The sequence below is a fragment of the Gracilinanus agilis genome, chromosome 2, assembly GCF_016433145.1.
Source record: "Gracilinanus agilis isolate LMUSP501 chromosome 2, AgileGrace, whole genome shotgun sequence".
Classification (NCBI taxonomy): domain Eukaryota; kingdom Metazoa; phylum Chordata; class Mammalia; order Didelphimorphia; family Didelphidae; genus Gracilinanus; species Gracilinanus agilis.
In genome coordinates, this window is record NC_058131.1 from 252,595,084 (window position 1) to 252,616,299 (window position 21,216).

Here is a 21,216-nt window from a genome sequence, read left to right on the forward strand (position 1 = left end):
ACTATAATAATAAAAATATTCTCAATAGAAGCAAAGCAGTGGATGTTTGGTTAAATGACAGTTTTTGGATGTGTGGTTGGTGCTTTTGTTTTTTTTTCCCCCCCACAACTGAAGGTATGGTGGCATAGTGTTGTAGATGGAATTGTGAGGCTAGTTAACATGATGGGCAAAAAAAATGTCAAGAGTATTGGTGTTTTTCATTAAGGCAATCTTGGAGTCATTTTGTTTTCAGGAGAGTCCTAAGGGACAAGGACCATAGACTTTTTCTCTGGCAGGGATGGGGCTTTAGCATAATGCAAGCAGCCTGATACAAGATATTAATGTTTTCAATTAACTTTAATTATATATCTCCAGTAAAAATTATCTTATATTCAAGGTAGTTTAATCATCTCTGCTGTCCCTGTAGACAAATGATTGGAAGCTCTTTGAATAGTTTAGGAGAAAGGAAAGACTGGCAAGGGAGAGTATTTGCAGAGATCTTGGACACATACTGCCAATATTTGATTTCAAGTTTTAAGTGCCCTGGCATATCTTCCAGGAAACGATATGTTTATAGTTTGACTAGTGTGGCTTTGTTTTCAAAAGGAAACAGTGTAGGCTTTTCCACATTGGATAAAGCCATTTGATCCATCTACCTCTGGTTTTTAAGTCCTTAATTCATAGTTCTTCCCAAGTCCTTTTGTGAGGCTCTTTTAAAGTTAGTTTATACTTTGTTAGCCTAACATTTTGTGCCTTGGCAATGATTAGATCTGGGCCACTGAATGTTTCTAGATTGATTTATCTGGTTAGTCTCTTTTGTAGATGACAGTTGATTTGCTGAAGCAACTATTTAACAAAAAGTGGAAATCTGGGGAATGAGAGAGTGATTTTTTTTTTCCCCTTATGTAGGATCCTTGCTTTGAAATATGACTGTTTTGGGAAAGAGATTCTCTCCTCAACATCTTTGTTGGCTTGCAAAAACTGTGCCTAATTGTAATTTAGGCTATGTACTGGAAATACCCCAAAGACAATTGAGGAGAAAGAATGCGGATAGGGATGACTCAATAGAAACTTTGAGAAGTTTCTTAGGGCCCTGAGTGCTGTACTAGTTATTTCTCATTCATATTGTGAGCTTCCTAGATAGTGAACCATCAAGTTCTATGGCATCTAATGTTTATTCCTGGCGATAATGGATTGACTTTTGTTTTCTTGAAATGCTACAGACATGGTGCCAGGGAAGATATCTTAATTATCCAGAAGACCCATTGACATGGCTCCTTACTTAGACAGTACCTCATTCTTAGGAGAGGTATATAGTTTAGTTTTATATAAGTACTAAGAATGAGGTATTGTCATAAGTAAGGAAAAATACATCCCAATAGAGGAACAGAGGGGTATATAGTTTAATTTTACATATAAGTACTGTTCCTCTATTGGGGTATAGTATTTTTTTTCTTAGCCTTATCTTCAGTCTTAAGTCAATACTGTGCTTTGGTTCCAAGGCAGAAGAGTGGTAAAGGCCAGGCTAGGCAATGGGGTTAAGTGACTTGTCCAAGGTCATACAGCTAGGGAGTATATCAGATCTGATTTGAACCCAAGACCTCTTATCCCTAATCTTAAGTTCTCAATCTGCTAAGCCACCTGGTACATTCTTGAAAATAACATACCTCTCCTTATTTGCTCATTTGAATCTATCCAGGCCTCCTACCTCCTCACTTTATCAGGCTAAAGCAGTGAATGACTTGAACATGTATTGTTCATGGCCAATCTTTATACTTGTACTTTCTATTAAGTTGGTTCCTTTCCTGAATGACAACACATTTCAATCAAGTTATCACATTGGGCCATTGTAGATTGGCTTTTAAAACACAATGTGAGCTTTTTATTAGTGTACATGACTGGGCTCTGAAATAATGGCCCTCCGGGAGAGGAAATATAGATTCTTACATTTTATTCCTCTATTGGGTGACACTGACTAGTTCCATTTATATTGGAATGTTTAAAGGAGCTACACATTGATCCGCTGGGCTAATGGACAGTTTGGATACTTAAAATCTTACAATGAACTCTCAGGAGGGAGTGTTTTACAGAAAGACACTGTGGTTGTCTCCCACCTGAGTTAAGTTTGGGTTGGAGTGGGGGGGATTATATGAGAGGGAAAGGGAAAGAAATTGGTCTGTTTAGCAATTGATAGGATTGCTCCTAAAATGAATATTATTCCTCTTTGTCCCTTTGGAGTAAGGGACCAAATTAGTTTTGCTCCTTATGTAAGAACAGTTTCAATGATGGCTACCCAAAAGTGTTTTTGGTTCCTGAAATCTTCCTGCTTAGGTGAGACGATGAGATGCTTAAAACTCCCAAAGTCTGTAGAAATAGCTATTAATAACAGTGGTTCCCCTTTAAGTTTACAAAACACTATCTCTTCATTTGATCCTCACAACAAATCAGCCTGTTTAGCTGGGTAAAGGAAATCTGGCTATGACTTTACAGCTCACACACTAGTCAGTATCTAGATAGGATTTGAGCCCAGTTTTTCCAGTAGTGCTATGCTCCTTGGATGCTAAACTGAAATCAACCTGCCAGGTACATACACCTATCCTATGACTTAGGAAGCAGCAAGTCCTTGGTGATTGGGTGTTGCTTTAGAGTATGTTCAACTCGGGTGCTTTGGGTGGGTTTTTTCTTTTAGATATGCTTTTTCCTATGAGAGGAAGTCCAGCTTCCTTTGCTTTGAGTAAGCACCATTGGCTTGAGAAGGAAACAGCCTAAAGTTTTGGAAAAGTGATGGATGGAGACAGCTTGGTCTCAGTATGAGACCCTTCCATTGCCTTGAGTGTGGTTAGTGACCCATATCAAGTCTACTCTGCTTTCTGTTGGCTGCCTCTGATTTTTCCTTTTGATGATTGCCATGTGGAAGATTAGTAAGCTTTGTTTTCACAGTTCAGATTCTGGGATGAATGAAGATTTATCTGGATAGAAATAAATCCTTTTCCGTTTCAAGATTTACTTACATCAGCCTGTAACCAATAACTTGTAGTTTCTTCTCCCTTTTTTTAGGTCTTGTCCCAACATTCCAGGTCTCTTCCAGAGCATCAACTGCTTCTATCTGAAATCTATAAGCCAGCCTCACTGGCAGGCCAGCTTTTTCCATGTGACATTTTCAGTGATTCAGCAGAGCCAGAACCCTTCTTTATTTTGTCAATCCAAGCTTTCATTATACCCACACTCCACAAAGCATATAAGGAAACTTGTGAGCTTTTGTCCGCAAGTAACATGGAACATGATCTTCTGCAGAAACAACTTGACCTTGTGATTTTTTTCTTATTTGTTACGTTGGAGCCCATATTTTCATGGAGTACTCAAATTATTTTTTGGCAACATCATAAACACTGCTATTTTCCTGCTTCTAATGGATAACATCTTGATGGGGGGAAATGGATGGGGAGAGTGGAAATTGAGGACAGTTCAAATGCATAATGTTATTCCTTGGACAGGTTTCTATGTTAGAATTGTTGAGAACGTTCAAATTTTAGCCCAGTGTTCAAATCTGAATTCTCTTATGATGGTCTACAATGTTTAACGTGACCTGTTTTCTTGTGAAAGAATTCACAACTACCATTTGTTCCTATATCAGAGTTTAGTTAAGATGCTATTTTACCCAGGCTGAATCTAAAGGTAGTAGGTTATCTTTGAGAATTTTTTTGGTGAGTGCTTTCTTCTCTCTCCTCTCTTGCTTCCCCCCCCCCCTCTTAATTTCAGGCTACCTCTATCCCATGTATCCTTCCTTTTCTTTCAGGTATGTTACCACATTGTCATTTCCCCGAAATTGTGTAGATAAAAGACTTGATAATCAAATCAGTGACTTGTGGATTTGTGAACCAAAGAGTAGAACTGCATTTTTTATCTCAAGACAGCATATACTTTTTAGCCAGCATGAAGTTGCTAGCAGGCATAATTTCTTTAGACCTCAGCTTCTCTGAGCCTCTGCTTATCCCTGCATTATGTATCCTCTAAAATAATCTGACATCTCTTGCTAGGAGTTCCCTAAAAGCATTTCTAATTTTACTTCTGTGGGACTCATCTGACCCTAGGACTCTTTAAGGAGCTGAAAGAGACCAGGGGGATCTTCTAGTCCAACCCTTTGGTTTTATGGATGGGTAAACAGTCCCCTGAAGAGTTTTAAGTGTCTTTCCTGGGGGTCAGTTGATCAATAAACATTTATTAGTGGAGCAGCTCCTCTTTTCTATTAACATTCAGCTCAGGAGGGTGGCTAGGTTGTTCAGTTGATCTCTAGACCTAGACCTAGAGATGAAATGCTGGGTTCAAACCTGGCCTCAGACACCTCCTAGCTGTGTGATCTTGGGCAAATCACTTAATCTCATTGCCTAGCCCTTACTGCTCTTCTTCCTTAGTACTAATACACAGTATTGATTGTAAGATAGGAGGTGCCCAGGCATCGTGCTAAGTGCTCTTTATAAAAAGAGGCAAAAAATGGTCCTTGCTAATGAACTCATGATCTAATGGGGAGGAGACAAAAGGCAAACAATTGTGTACAGGATAACTTGGAAAAAATTAAAGGAAGAGATGCACTGGAGTTCTGATAGATTGGGAAAGGCTTCCTATAAAAGACTGAATTTTAGTTAAGACTTAAAGGAAGCCAGAGAAGATAGTAGGCAGAGATGTCCTGGGGCTGAGAGAATAGTAGAAAGGTAAAAGGTTATGAAAGAGCTTTAAATGGCAAATTTCTGTGCTTTGAGAGATTTTAGGAAGCCACTGGAGTTACCTGAGAGGAGAGATTGTGTGTGTGGTCAGACATACCCTTACAAACTAAGTCATTTGACAAAGTTAAGACTAGAACTCAAGTCTCCTGATCTGCCAAAGTAGTCGTTTTTCTCCTGTGCTGATTGGTGAAATGTATCTGAAGAAAAGGGGCATCTTTTAGAACAGGAACATGATTTGATCCTGCAACATGAAGTCCTCCTACTGTGGTAGATAAAGTATGAACTTTAAAGCTAAACAAGAGTCTGCTTCACTTCTGTTACTTGGTGGGAAGGAACTGAGGGTGGGTGGGGAAGATGGAATGCCTACTTGGTGTGGATCTACCTACCTATTCCACACAGTTGTGCATGTACTTGCAGGATAAGGACCTGAAGGTGAGTCAGGGAGGTGAGGTAGGGTGGTTGGGTGCTGACTCCAAGGCTCTGTGTCTTCAGGGAACACCCTTCCTTCCTCCTTTCTTCAGTCCCAGCCCTCGCTGTGAAGGGTGGGTGGGAGGAGCAGGGTTCTGAGGTGTGTGCCTAGACCCATCCTGAGTGTCCTTGCTGCTCCTCCACCCTTTTCCCCTCTAGCTCCTAGCCCTTTCTGCATCTCTTCCTCCTCCCTCCCCCAATCCACATCCCTGGCCCCACAAATGGAAGGCAGTGGGCTAACTAAGGAAAATCCCAGTCTGTAGACTTTCCTAGCTATGTATTTCAAACCTGTCACTTTATAGGTGGGAAAATTTAATTTAGAGAACCAACGTGACTTGTCTAAAAAACACTTAAGCAAGAAGTAGCAGAAACAGGAGTCTGCTGATGAAACCTGGTACTCAGGGCCAATTTTGTCCTCTTACGGTTCTCTATTGATGTCACCTATTTATCTCAGAATGGGGAGGGAGCACCCCACCACCTGCCCACCTGGCCGGATCTCTACTTGTTGGAGATATTTACATGAGTTTCTTCTTTAGGTACTGGCTGAAGCTCTTGACACTAAAACTTATTTCTTCTATAAAGATAAACTAATGAATGAAAGTCTATTGTAATGACTAGAGAGCTGGCCTAGCCCTAAAGGACTGTTCAAGTTGTATCCCTTTAACTTGCCTGATTCCTCTTAATTCTAGGGTTTAATTCTCTGTTGGTCAAGGTCAATCTATCCTGCATAGAGCTTGTCTACGAATAGAATTATTTATATGCTGTCTTCCCCCACTAACTTGTTTGCTCCTCCAAACACAGAATGTTTTTTTGTTGTTGTTAATCTTTTTTGTATCTCCAGAATCCGATATTTAGAAGGCACTTAAATATGTTTATTGACTGACTGATTCTGACTATGTGATCCAGACATGGAAGAGTACTGGCTATTAAGGTCTCTGCTTTTGCCCTGGTATTTCTCGAATATAGCTATACCTTAGAGCTATTATGGGTTTGGTTAATACTTTATATTGCTAGAAAATGCTAACCATCACCTGAGCCTTCAGTGAATCATAAATCTCTTTACTGATGGAGTCTTCCCTGGATGTTGGTGGCTGCTTCTGCTCCAAGTGGTCATTGTGAAGGTCAGGGTGGCTGTGGCAAGTTATTAAAATAAGAACAAAAATGTTTGCCACATTGGTTGACTTCCTTTCACTAAAAACTCATTGTAGGGTTATTAAATGGCCTAATTTCAATACTGTTGCATCTCTGGGAATTGGGAGTCCTAAAGAGAGGAAAATAAGAGAATGGCAAATGGTGGAGCGGTTAATACACACATTTTATTGATTCTTTTCACCATCTTCTATGATTGTGGCTTGTGGTCCCCCAAAACAATTACCAGAGTAGTAACAGGTCACTGATCACAGATCACTATAATGGATATGATTGTGAAAAGGTTTGAAATATTACCAGAATGACCAAAACAGGACACAGACACAGGTGAACACGCGTTGAAAAAGTGGCACAGATAGACTTGCTTGATGGAGGGTTGCCATAAACCTTTGATTTGTAAAAAATGAAATATCCAAGAAGTGAAATGAAGCAAAGGGCAACAAAATGGTTATGCCTGTACTGGATGCAAAGTAGTGAGTTCTCTCAGTGGTACCAAACTCTAAAAATGGGGACCACAAAACCTTATGTTGGCAAGCTGCCAATTCATTTAGAAACCCATACATTAGCATTATCTGTGTTCTTTTGTATTTTTATTTTAACTTTATTTTTTAAGAAGCCCTTACCTTCTTTCTCCCTTAGAATCAGTTCTAGGTAAGGGTTAGACAAGTGGGATTAAGTGGCTTGCCCAAGGTTACATAACTAAGAAGTCTCTGAGGTTAAATTTGAACCCAGGTCCTCCCAACTCCAGGCCTGGAAAAACACACTTTGCTCTCTAACTATATTTTGTTAGATATTTTCTAGTTACATTTTAATTTGGTTTAGTACTGGGCAGGGAGTGTTGTGGTCAGTAGGCTTTGGGTTTGACATCTGCTCAACAATGAAATCAGATATTTAATGAACATTTTTATATATATAGTCCCCAAAGTCTATTCAGAGACTTGGGCCACCCTGTCTGTTTTCAAGAAGCATGTACATGATGCATATTTGAATACTTTAAGGAGCTGTGGTTTCATTATGTTTATTCCATATGGAGATTCCTTCCACTGGTATAGACTACAACACTTCCAAGCTTTGAGAAATAGTTTTTGATTGCCAGAACCTCTAAAAATCATCACTGGCCATTCCAGTGATGTGATGGATAAGCTAGTCTTTAGTCAACACACCTATACTTGAGACCTAAGATATACCATAACTCCCATTCTTGGGCAGTGACCTTGAAGAGCCTAGGGTCACCTCTGCACCTCAGTGAGGTACTGGAATACAATTTAGTAGAGGAGATGAGTTTGGCATATCTGAGCCTCACAAGAGGGGACACCCTAACCCATAACTCAGTTATGCCACTCACCTTTTGAGATCTTCAGGGACCTGGGAAGCTGTGGGTGCCCTGAGGTTATGTAACAACTCTGAATAACAACTAGTCATTTGTTAAACCAAATGATAATAGCTTCAAAGTTTAATTATTTGGATGCTGGACTTGCAGAATTAAATGTACCATGTACAAGTTTATTATTATTATTTTTTTTGGGGGGTGTAAGAAAAATAAAGATTGTAAGGGGGAAGAAGGAAAAAAACATTTCAAGTGGATAGTTTACCCATGATGCCTCTCTGCCCTTGTGGGTCCCACTGTTGTCTCTTCCATCCTCCAGTGGGTTGAGTAAGACTTAGAAGTCTCTCTTGTTGAAAGGCCAAATTTTGCCCTCAAATATGTACACTTGATGTTAATTGATGTCATGGGTATATTAGACATGGTAATTAGGTCATGCAACAAATGGACTCTCAAGTTTCAAAGTTGCCTTTGGGTCACAGTGTCTCTTTGACTTCTTGGTACCCTCTTCCCTGTGACCCAGCTGAGGTGGGGGCTTCTCTTGACTCTGGGCTGATTAGCAAAATCTCTCTTCCTACTTTGCTTTTTCAAAAATAGCACAAAATAGTCATTACATTTTACTTTTTGTCCTTACTATGTGCAAAACACTACTTCTAAGTGTTGAATTGTTCTTTTTGGCAGATTTTGAGGGAAGATTTTTAAAAACATTCCCCCCTTCATCTTGTTTTTATTTAAAATCTATTATTTTTATATTACCTTAATTTCCAAATATATCCCTTCCCTCTCCTACCCATCAAGCCATTTTGTAATAAAGAATAAAGAAAGAATGAAGGAAAAGAAGTTTAGGTGGTCGATAAATCAACCCATGTTTGTATCCCATATTATCTTATATCTCTTCAAAGAAGCAGAGGGAAAAAATTCTTTTGGTATAAACTCTTCTTTGGGGCCAAACTTAATCATTATAATTACACAATCATTCAGCTATGGAAGGGAAGGAGGGAGAGAATTTGGAACTCGAATTTTTTTTTAATGAATGTTAAAAGTTTATTTTTACATGCAATTGAGGTAAAATAAAATATTTTAAATTTATGTTATCGTGTTGTGGTGGTGGTTGTAATTATTTCCGTTGACATTGTTTATATTATTTTTCTGGTTCTGCTTATTTTATTCTGCATCAGTTCATATAATTTTTCAAGGGGGTTACTTTTTTATGTATCAGTGTCCCCAATGAATAGCACTGCCTCACACACAAAAGATTCGATGCTATTTTTAAATGCCTTTTAGATTATTGTATTTATTCCACCTATGTGGTTAGTAATGCTACCAATGGAAAGAATCACTTAAGATCCAACTAAATGTTGCTGTCAATTGAAGTTTGCCAGTGAGATCTCAGGAGAGAGATGAATGTTTACTAAGTAAAGTTCAATTTTCTCTTCCTAGTTTTCAGTGTGCCCCACCAACTGGAGCCTCTCAATCAACATAGCTACTATTTCCTCCTTTGTCAAATGAGAATATTACTTTAAGGGCTACATCATTATATCCTCTATGTATACACTACAATCATACTTTAGGGTAAGGATCATATTGGTCTCAAATTGCTATCTAAGATTATAGGATTCTAGATCTGGAAGGGCCTCAGTGGTTACCTCTTCCACCACCCTCATTTTAAAGCTAGATTGAGGTCTTTATCCGCAAAGTAACTTTTCCAGAATTATACAATTTTAAAATTTAATTTAAATTTATGTCTATTAATTTATTTACAAGAGTCTCATTCTGAGGGACTTATGGAAAAGAACGCTACCCACAATCAGAGGAAGAACTACAGGAGTGGAAACAGAAGAAAAACAATTGCTTGAACACATGGGTTGAGGAGGACATGATTGGGGATGTAGACTCGAAACTACCACACCAATGCAACTATCAACAATTTGGAAATAGGTCTTGATCAATGACACATGTTAAACCAGTGGAAATACGCATCAGCCATGGGTGATGGGAAGTCAGGGGGTGAAGGGGAAAGTAAGCATGAATTATGTAACCATGTTAACTTTTCTAAAAAATAAATATTAATAAATGTTTTTAAAACAATAAAAAAATTTAAAAAAAAAAACCAAGTGTCTCAGCCCCTTCTTTCCCTTTCCACATCACAGAAGGCATCATCCAGGAGATAATGTCTTTCATATTCCCATTTTTCAGTTCATTCTTTAATCCAATCAAGTTATGCAAGTATTTAATCTGCATTTGTATTTAATATTCTTTTGGTTCTACTTGTCTCCCTATTTATTATCTCATGTAGTTCTTTCCAAGTTTATTTTAAAATCAGCTTTCTCATCATTTCCTATGGAGTAATAATCCATCACAATTATACATCACAACTTTTTTAGCCATACCCCAATTGATGAACATCCCTTCAATTTCCAGTTCTTTGCCACAACAAAGGGAGCTGCTATAAATTTTTTGGAACATATAGGTCCTTTTCATTTTTCCATGGTCTCGCTGGGTCTAAGGGCTGCATATACAGTTTTGTAACTCTTTGGGCATAATTCCACTACCCTTTTGGATAGTATTTTGGATCAGTTTACGGTTCTACCAACAGTATATTAGTGTCTCCATCAACATCCCCTCCAATATTTGTTGTTTTGTTCTTTTTTCATTTTAGTCAATCTGATAGATGTGAGAGGATACCTCAGAGCTATTTTCTTTTGCATTTCTCTAATCAGTAGTGATTTGGGTTTTTTCATGTACCTAAAAATGTCTTTGATTTCTTCATCTAAAAATCGTCTGTTCATATCTTTTGCCCATTTATTAATTGGAGGATGACTCTTATTATAAATTTGATTAATTAATATAAGTTAACAAATTTATATTATATTTATTATATTATTTTTATTACTTTGTTAATGTATTATTAATATGTTATATATTATATTATGAATTTATATTATATTAAATTAATAAGCTAATATTAGTATAAATTAATAAATTAGCTTATTACAAATAAGTTCTCTGTATTTTAGATGAGACCTCTATCTTGGGAGGATGATTATAAAAACTTTTCCCCCTAATTTTCTGCTTCTAATCTTGGCAACATTTGTTTTTTTTGTATAAAATCTTTTAAATTTAATGTACTCAAAATTATCCATTTTACAACTCTTACTCTCCCCTCTCTTGTTAACTCAAATTCTTTTCCTTTTCATAAATCTGATAGGTAACATGCTCCCTATTCTAATTTAATTAATCTCCTTTTATGTCTAGTTCGTGTATCTATTTTGATTTTATCTTAGTGAAAGGTATAAGATATTAATCTATACCTAGTTTATGTCAAACTACATTCTAGTTGCCCCAGAAATTTTTTCCATGGTCATAATAATTTTAAAGTCATAGAGTTAAGGTTCAGAACCAAGATCACTTAACCCCAAATCCATTGCTCTTTTTCCAAAAAACTGAATTAATCCTGGGTGGAGGAGGTCACAGATTTTTGTTTTTGTTTTTATTTTGAGGTATGGTGACACTTATTTTGCAGTTCCTCACTGAGCTGAGCACATATTAGTGGCTTCATCTATCCTGATGGATGTATGTTTGGAATCCAGCATGTGTTGAAAGAAATCCATTGGGATTTCTGTGTGTCTCAAAGCATTCTTGCAAATGACATACGAACCCAGAGCAAATAATGATTGGAACTGAAAAATTAAGAAATAATGCTGGTCTTATTGCCATTGAAAACTCCCTTGGGACCAATGTTACATTGACTATACCTCAGGTTGAAGTTAATCCCTTTCTAGTTGAATTTCCAACTGAAGAAGAGATTTTGAATGCCATTAAGCTCCTCTCATGTGGCAAAGTGCCTGGTACTGATTCCACTCCAGCAGAGATTTATGAGGCAGGGGTTCTGCTCTTACAAAAGCTGACTGAAATTTGAGTTATATGGCAAGAGGAGGTTACCCCCCCCAGGTAAAGATGCCTCCATTGTCCATTTCTATAAAGGAAAAGGAAATGGGTTGTCATGTAACAATCACAGGGTATCTTTCTCTTAGTCATTGCTGGCAAGATTTTTTTTCTAGAGTCCTCCTTAATAGGCTGATCCTTCACCTGGAAGATGGACATCTACCCAAAAGCCAATGTGACTTTGAAAAGCCCTGGAAAACGTTGCCAAACCATTCTAGGAAAAATGTCAAGAGAAGAACAAAGGTCTGCTCACGACAGTTCTTCAATATGACCAAAGCCTTTGATATGGTCAGCTGTGAGGGCATTTTAGGAATGAAGGCTAGCTAGAGAAAATAGCCAGAGCCAAGAGATAGAGTATCTTGTTCTTAACAGCCAGGAGGCAGTGTCATTGGATCAAAGAGTGAGGAGAGTACTGTAAACTATGAGAAGACTGAAAAGATAGGAGGGGGCTAGGCTATGAAGGGCTTTGAATGCCTATTAGAAGATTTTATATTTGATTCTGGAGGTGATAGGGAGCCACTGGAGTTAGTGACATCCATATATTAAAGCTCCATTCACTTGTTCATGAGCCTTTCCATTCTTGAGGGTTATTCCAGTGGGTAGAAAGATGTCCTTTTCTCTCTTGTGTTTCTATATAATTTCCCAATTTACAATGTATTTCTCTCAAAAACCAACCTTGAGATAGATAGTATGATAATTATTTTTCTCATATTGAAAAGGGAGAGCATAAAATTTGGGGAACTTTAGTGAAGAGAACCATAGCATAGCAGTTAGAGCACTGGACTTGAATTCAGGAAGATCTAGCTTTGGATCCTGACTTTGACACTATCTGTGTGACCATGTACAATTCAGTCTCTCAGTCTCAGGTTTCCTCATCTGTAAAATGGGGATAAGAATACCTCTAGCACCTTTCCCTCAGGACTGTAAGATAGTCAGATGAGATAATGTATATATGTACAATGCTTTGCAAACTTCAAAAAGCATTTTATAAACATTAGTAATTATTTTTTTTATAGCCTTACCATCTGTCTTCAAAACAATGTTAAGTATTAGTTCCAAAGCAGAATTGTGTTAAGGGCTAGACAATTGGGGCCAAGTGACTTGATCAGGACCACCCAGCTAGGAAGTGTCTAAGATAAGATTTGAACCCAGGACATCTCATCTCCAGGTCTATCCATTGAGCCATCTAGCTGCCCCAATGTTAGTCATTATTAATCAAGGTGCCCAGTATTACATGGCTAGTAACTTAGCAGAGCCAAAACTTGGAAGTCAGACCCTTCGACTCTAGGTTCAATGTTTTTCTTTTTCTTTTTTTTTTTTTTTGTGATTTGAACATTTTAATTAAGTTAATTAATTTAGAATATTTTTCCATGGTTACATGATTCATATTCTTTCTCTCCCCACCTCCCACCCCCTCCCATAGCAAACAAGCAATTCCACTGGGTTTTATATGTGTCATTGATCAAGACCTATTTCCATATTATTAACATTTGCAGTAAAGTGATCATTTAGAGTCTATGTCCCCAATCATGTCCCCACTGACCCATGTGATCAAGCAATTGTTTTTCTTCTGTGTTTCTACTCCCACAGTTCTTTCTCTGGATGTGGGTAGTACTCTTTCTCATAAGTCCCTCAGATCTGTCCTGGATCATTGCATTGCTGCTAATAGAGAAGTCCTTTACAATTGATTGTGCCAGTCTCTGTGTATAATGTTCTCCTGTTTCTCTGCTCCTTTCACTCTGCATCAATTCCTGGAGGTCACATGGAATTCCTCCAGTTCATTATTTCTTTCACCACAATAGTATTCTATCACCAATAGATACCACAATTTGTCCAGCCATTCCCCAATAGAAGGGCATCCCTTCATTTTCCAATTTTTTGTCATTACAAAGAGTGCAGCTATAAATATTTTTGTACAAGTCTTTTCCTTATTATCTCTTTGGGGTATAAACCCAGCAGTGGTATGGCTGGATAAAAAGGCAGACAGTCTTTTAAAGCCCTTTGGGCATAGTTCCAAATTGCCATCCAGAATGGTTGGATCAATTCAAAACTCCACCAGCAATGCATTAATGTCCCAATTTTGCCATATCCCCTCCAACATTTATTACTTTTCTTTGCTGTCATTTTAGCCCATCTGCTAGGTGTGAGGTGATATCTCAGAGTTGTTTTATTTGCATTTCTCTAATTATAAGAGATTTAGAACACTTTTCCATGTGCTTATTGACAGTTTTGATTTCTTTATCTGAAAATTGCCTATTCGTGTCCCTTGCCTGTTTATCAATTGGGGAATGGCTTGATTTTCTTTGTACAATTGATTTAGCTCCTTATAAATTTGAGTAATTAGACCTTTGTCAGAGGTTTTTGTTATGAAGATTTTTTTCCCAATTTGTTGCTTCCCTTCTGATTTTGGTTGCATTGTTTTTGTTTGCACAAAACCTTTTTAATTTAATGTAATCAAAATTATTTATTTTACATTTTGTAATTTTTCTAACTCTTGTTTGGTCTTAAAATCTTTCTTTTCCCATAGATCTGACAGGTAAATTATTCTATGTTCACCTAATTTACTTATAGTTTCCTTCTTCATGTTCCAGTCATTCACCCATTCTGAATTTTTCTTGGTATAGGGTGTGAGATGTAGATCTAGACCTAATCTCTTCCATACTGTTTTCCAATTTTCCCAGCAGTTTTTGTCAAATAGTGGGTTTTTTGTCCCCAAAGCTGGGCTCTTTGGGTTTATCATACATTGTCTTGCTGAGGTTATTTACTCCAAGTTTATTCCACTGATCCCCCCTTCTGTCTCTTAACCAGTGCCAAGTTGTTTTGATGACCACTGCTTTATAGTACAGTTTAAGGTCTGGTACTGCTAGGCCCCCCTCCTTCACATTTTTTCCCATTATTTCCCTTGATATTCTTGATATTTTGTTCTTCCAAATGAGGTTCAGTGTTTTTCTTTTTTTTTTTATGTACTTTTTTTTTAAACCTTGTACTTCAGTGTATTGTCTCATAGGTGGAAGAGTGGTAAGGGTGGGCAATGGGGGTCAAGTGACTTGCCCAGGGTCACACAGCTGGGAAGTGTCTGAGGCTGTATTTGAACCTAGGATCTCCCGTCTCTAGGCCTGACTCTCAATCCACTGAGCTACCCAGCTGCCCCCTCAATGTTTTTCTAACCTCTCTATTTTATCTTTTTGAATGCTACATGATTCAGGAATTCCTCAACAGGCCTCTCTTTTTTCTCTTCTACCTATTCGATCTAAAGCCTTAGTTCTGAGGGTCTGAGTCTAACCTGCCATATTACAGAATCTCAAAAAAGGGTATTCCTAGAAGCTACTTGGAATAAGGAGTAGAAGAGCATGATTCCTTCACATTCCTCTCTGTTTTCCTAGCAATGTTAGTAACAGATCAATCCAAAATGGTGATCAAATTTTGTCCTCTGGTCAAGGGTTGCTATGATTTGTGTAATACAAATAGGGATGAGACATGTTCATTTTGACAGACTAAGTTGTAGAGCTGGAAATCTAGGAGCAGGGGTGGGGGAATATTCTTTTTCAAGATCTCAGATAGAGGTAGGGAAAGATTAGATTGAAACTTGGGTCCTTTGATTCTAGATGTAATGCCCTTTTCATGGTAGCAAGTAGTAGCTCTGCTTTATCCATTGGAGGCACTGAGACTGATGCAGTATTAAGTATCTAAGACGAGCAGAGGCATTTTCTGGGTAGCCTAACACTTCATCAAAGAGTCTACCCTGCCCTCAGGATGGTACCCACTCTTGCCTCCCTGGTACAGACGACTGAAGTGGATGGTGATAGGCTACAAATGAAGGCATATAGGCTCAGTGGGTTTCTGTAATAGCAGACCTGACAGAGAGGAATCTGAGAGATAAGTTAGTCCAGTCCCTTGGTTTTACAGTGGAAAAATTTGAGTTTTTGTGAGGGAGGTGATCTGGTCACACATAACAAATAGCAGTGGGAATTCAAAGCCAGGTCTTCCAATTCCAGATTCAGGTCAGATGCCTCTCAATCAGTACTTCATCCCGTAGCACCTGCATTTTTCCTTAGAGGAATGCACCATCTTTCTTCCTGGTTCTCTCTCAGACTCCCGCCTCTTTCCCTTTCCTCACTTTCTCCCTTCCCTCCCTGACTGTTCCATGAAAAAGACACTCCATCTCAACTCCTGGCACTTCTTCTGTGAGGTGTCCCTCACGCCTGTAACGCTCTACCTCCTGCACTCCAAATACTGACTTTATCCTGGCTTCCTTTAAGTCCCAACTAAAATCCCACTTTCTACAGGAAGCCTTCCCAAACCCCTCAATTCCAATGTTTTCCCTTAGTAAATTATTTCCTATTATCCTGTATATAACTAGCTTCGTATATAGTTGTTTGTATGCTATCTTTTCCATTAGATTTCTTGTCAACTCCATAACGGGAGGGATTGTTTTTTTCCTCTTTGTGTATCCCCAATGCTTAGCACAGAGCCTGATCCATAGTGGCCACTTCATAAATGTTTATTAAATCGAATTTTCTTTTCTCTCTCTTTTTCTTTCCACTCACCCTTCCTTTGCTTTCTCCCTCTCTTTTCTGAGATCTGACAAGCTCAGCACCTGAGGTGATATGGCTGGGAGCCATTGTCTTACATAAACCCTTAAAACTTACATAATCTTTTACAAGACCAAAATTGATGCATAGTCTGGTACACAGTCCTAGAGTTATTTTGTCGCAAAACCTAGGGTTTTCTCAAAAGCATTTTGAATTTAATATCTTTTTGATGGTGCTCAGTTTTCTTGGGATGACTTTGGCAGAGGAGCAATCGTTTTTTTTATTACTAAGCCATAGAATCAGGATTTGGAACTGGAAGTGACCCTTAGAGACTATCCAATCCAGCCCTTCCATTTTATGGAAGAGAAAACTGAGGCCAGATCATCATTCATCATAGGGTATTGCCCAAGCTTCTGTCCTAGGTTTTCTTTTCTTATAGGATGGGTCAGTCTAACTCCCTCATTTTATAGTCGAGGAAAATAAGGCTCAGAGATTTGATTTTCCCAGGGTCACACAGCTAGTCTTCTTGACTGAAATTGGATTTGAACCCAGATCTTCCAGATTCCAAGACCAGCATTCTCTCCACTACACCACAGGGCCTCTCTACAGCCTTTTGACAAACTTTCATTATTCTGAGTTCACTTCTCATGATTAAGGTGAAAGTCATTGGCATAACCTTTCTAGCAAACTCCAGTCCCACACCCCCAATTTCTTGTGGAACCTCTCCAATGGGTATATCATTGCTATCTTGAACTAGTCATAGCTAAAACAGAACACATTGTTTTCACCCCTTTAAACCTAGTCTTCCTTCAAACCACTCTTAATGAAAGGCTTGAGTTATCCTTAATTCTTCTTCCTTCTCTCATACTCCCTCTATTTAACCAGTTACCAAGTTTTCTCAATGATGTCTTTCACATTCACTCTCCTCTCCACTCATAAAGCATGGCCCTGCCTTGAGCCCCCTCTGGCCATTCACTCTACCCCCATTTGTTTCTTGTACAGTCACAAGAAACTTCCTACTGTCCAGTTTCTCTCTTCTCTAACCCACTATTTCCAGGGCACAGATCTGATAAGGTCATTTTTCTGGTTCAAAAATCTTTTCTCAGTCCCTGTTGCTCCTAGGATAAAATATGATTTCCTCTACCTGGCATTTAAAATTTGACATTATGCCTCTCAACTACGTGTTCAGCCTTGTTTTATGTCCTTCTCCTTATACATTTATTTTTTTAAACCCTCACCTTCCATCTTGGAATCAATACTGTGTATTGGTTCCAAAGCGGAAGAGTGGTAAGGACTAGGCAATGGGGATCAAATGACTTGCCCAGGGTTACGCAGCTGGGAAGTGTCTGAGGCTGGATTTGAACCCAGGACCTCCTATCTCTGGGCCTGGCTCTCAATCCATTGAGCCACTTAGCTGCCCCCCCACCCCCTTTATACATTCTCTCTCTTTTTTTTTAAACCCTTAACTTCTGTGTATTGGCTCCTAGGTGGAAGAGTGATAAGGGTGGGCAATGGGGGTCAAGTGACTTGCCCAGGGTCACACAGCTGGGAAGTGGCTGAGGCCAGGTTTGAACCTAGGACCTCCCGTCTCTAGGCCTGACTCTCAATCCACTGAGCCACCCAGCTGCCCCCCCCCCCCCCTTTATACATTCTTAAATTCCAGCTAAAGTGACCTGCTATTTCCTGGACTCAAAAGAGCCTATCTCTAGCCTCTGTACCTTTACATAGGCTATTTCCCCTACCCCAGAGTTTGGAATTCACTTTTTTTTTTATCATCTTTGGTTTCCTGAAAGTCTCAATTCAGTGGATACTTTTATGTGAGGCTTTTCCTGGTCCTTGCCTCTACTCCTACTACATTCTTAGCGTTTCCCCCCCTTCATATTACTTTGTATTTGTTTATTTGTGTACACTTCCATTCCCCTAATATAAGAGTAAGCACTTGAGGACAAAGTCTTTGCTATTTTGCCTTTGTATCCCTAGCACTTAGCACAGTACTTGGCACATAGTAGGTACCTAATAAGCCTTTCTTAAGTTCAATCTAGTAGTCTAAAGTCACACGGGCAGCAAATAGCTTGAGTGGAGTTGTGCTGTGTAAATTCAAAATATAAGATGATCAACTGACAGGGGGACTGTGTTGGAAATAGCCCTAATGCAGAATTCAAAGGAAAATGGATTTCTTTTAAGATGTTATTTGGTGATGAAGATGAAGATAAAGACCAAATGTCTCTGTCATTTTTTATATCCCTCATCTTCTTTTCTTTAGTAGGCTGGAAAGGAGACTTCTGGGGAAGTGGTTTCAGTTCAGTGACCACAAAGAATTAAGCATAAACTTAGCCCCAGGGAAACACTTTTGATTCCTTCCTGACTCTGAGTGGACCTGGTAGCATCATCCTGCACTGGAGCTGGTCCTGTGGGTGAGGGGTGGGGAAGAAGACACAAAATTCCTAGTTGTAGGAATTTTGGTTATCATGGGAGTTGTCCTGAAAATGGTCTGGTCCTGAAATTCTGAGCCAGGTATAAGCATAAAAATGTGGACTGTGCAAAGAAAAAACAAAAACCTGAGGGAAAATTTGGAAGGAAATCCCCCAGGTGATGGGGGAGGAGGAAAAATCTACCACTATACATTTCTGTGTTGCTTGTCTCATAAGCCCACTCTAAGATAAGTAGTACACCTATTATTATCTCCACTTGACAACTGAGGAAACTGAGGATGAGAGGCAAAAACCTTGCCCATAGTTACATAGTTTAAATAGTGTTAGAAGTAGGACTTGGACTTGGGAATCCTGATAATATATTCAATACTCTTTCTTTACTACCTATTGCCCCCCATTCTTTGTTCCCATGCCTGCATTTGCACAATTCTTCACCTATTCTTTTAGTCCAGTGATTCCCAAATGACTTTCTTTCTCTTTTTTGGTCATTTTAAATGCTATCCATTCTTCTTTAGGACCTACCTTAAGTCCTCATCTGAGTGAAATCTTCCTTGGCTGCCTTGGCCCACACCAATCTCTCCCTTTTGTTCATTACAACACAGAATATTTGGGAAGATGAGGTTAACACAGAGGAAACTGAGAACAATTAAGTGTTTTACTATTAGATCTTAGAATCAAAGGCCATTCTTAATAAGCTTTTGGCCCACACCAATCTTCCTTTTATACGAGTATATTTGGGGAGATAAGAGAGAAATGCATAGGAAACAGAAAACAATTAAGTGCTAAACTATTAAATGTTAGGAGCAGATACCATTCTGAATAAGCCTTTATTGCTTCACATTGGCCTAACGACAACTAAGTCCCCATTGATCAGAAGATGGAAGGAAGGAAGAAAATATAAAACACTTCAATGCAAGAAAAAGATTGTTAGAAAAGATCCTACAGGTGAAGGGTAAGCTTTGTTGAATTCTAGGATTGAGAACTGGAGGGGTCCTTAGAGATCCTCTGGATAACTCTGTCCTTTTATTGATGAGGAAACTAGGTCCCAAAGAATTGAATTGTCCAAAGTCTAATCAGTATTCAATAGCAGAATCAACCTTGGAACTATTCCTTCCAGAACTGTTAGTTGCTTATTCCATGGCAGGCCATTAATCTTGTCAACTTGAAATCTGGAGACCCCAAGTCTGCCCGGGTTGCCAAAGAACTCACCAGGAGGGATGTCCCAGACTGACCATTTCACACAGAACAATGGATCTTAAGGTAGACCTAAATCAAATGTTAAGTACCCTTTTGTCCTGGTAGTTTCTCCCATTGTATCAAAGTCCTCTCCCAGGTAGCCCAGCTCTTGGCTGGACCCTTCCCTTTTGTATCCCTTGTAAAGCACTGGCCTCTCTCTGGTAATCCTGTCTTGGATTTCTCATTTCCTTTTAGCCATTGTAATGCCAATCAATCATGCTTCCTTGTCCTTAGTTCCCCAAGTTCTATTGTTCTTTGGACAATCATCTTGCTGGTGCATTCTCCCGGGGATACATCCCCAGAATCCAGGGTGTTGACTGAAGTAGTTTTTGGTTCTTAGATCTATGATAGCAGACTATTACTGGACCTATCTCTTTCCGGATTAAAGACTTGGTCTTTTGGCTACTTTAGTAGTTCCGTGTTATTTCCAAGTTAATAATCTGATACCCTCATGCTGGCAGTTAAAAGGAGAAGTGGGGAGAGTTTGATGCCTTTAGAAACTTGTTATTTGTAGCTGAGGAAGGTGTAAAGCGAGTGTTTTAAATCTCACTCCAAGAGAGGATTTTGGAGAGAAGGTCAATGCCCAGTCAAGGAGGTAATTAGAATAGAATTAGAAGGTCAGATTTTCTTTACTAGGTGGTTAATTATAGCCTAAATAAACCCCTAGATTAAGAGATGGGAAGATTTGGGGTCTTCCTCAATTATAATGAGCCATTCTCCCTCTCTAGCACTCAATCTCTTCAGTTATAAAAGGGGATGGTCTAAGGTCCTTCCAGCTCTAGCATTTGATTTTAATGGTCCTCCCAGTTTTAAACATCGTAGGGTGTAATTTCAAACTCCAGTGATGACATTAAGATCTCTAGGATACCTTCTGGCTCTAACATTTACTATTATAAGGTTCCTTCCAACTTGAGTGCTCTGTTTTAAAGGAAAAATCAAGGCAAGCCAATAAGCCTTTACTAAACTCCTGTTATCTGCCCCATATGACACTAAGCTTTGAGGATACACAGAGAGGCAAAAGTCAGGCTGTATTCTTTAAATGGGCAGCTAGGAGGCTCAGTGAATAGTGTGCTGGACCCAGTCAGGAAGACTCTTTAGTGAGTTCAAATCTAGACTCAGACACTTATGACCTGTGTGATGCTAGCGAAGTCACTTCACCCTGTTTGCCTTAGTTTCTTCTATCAAATGAGTTGGAGAAGAAAATGGCAAACCAGTATCTTTGCCAAGAAAACCCCAAATGGGATCATGAAGAATTGGACACATCCGTAATGACAGAACAAGTAGTCCCTGGCTCCTACTTACCTCTATGGTTCTTGCCACAAATTCTTTAGAAACTCACTCTAATGGGAGAGACAGTTTACAAATATGTATGAAAAAGATACATACCCGACAAGGAACCGAAAGAAGCCACCAGCCTCTAAAGGGATCAG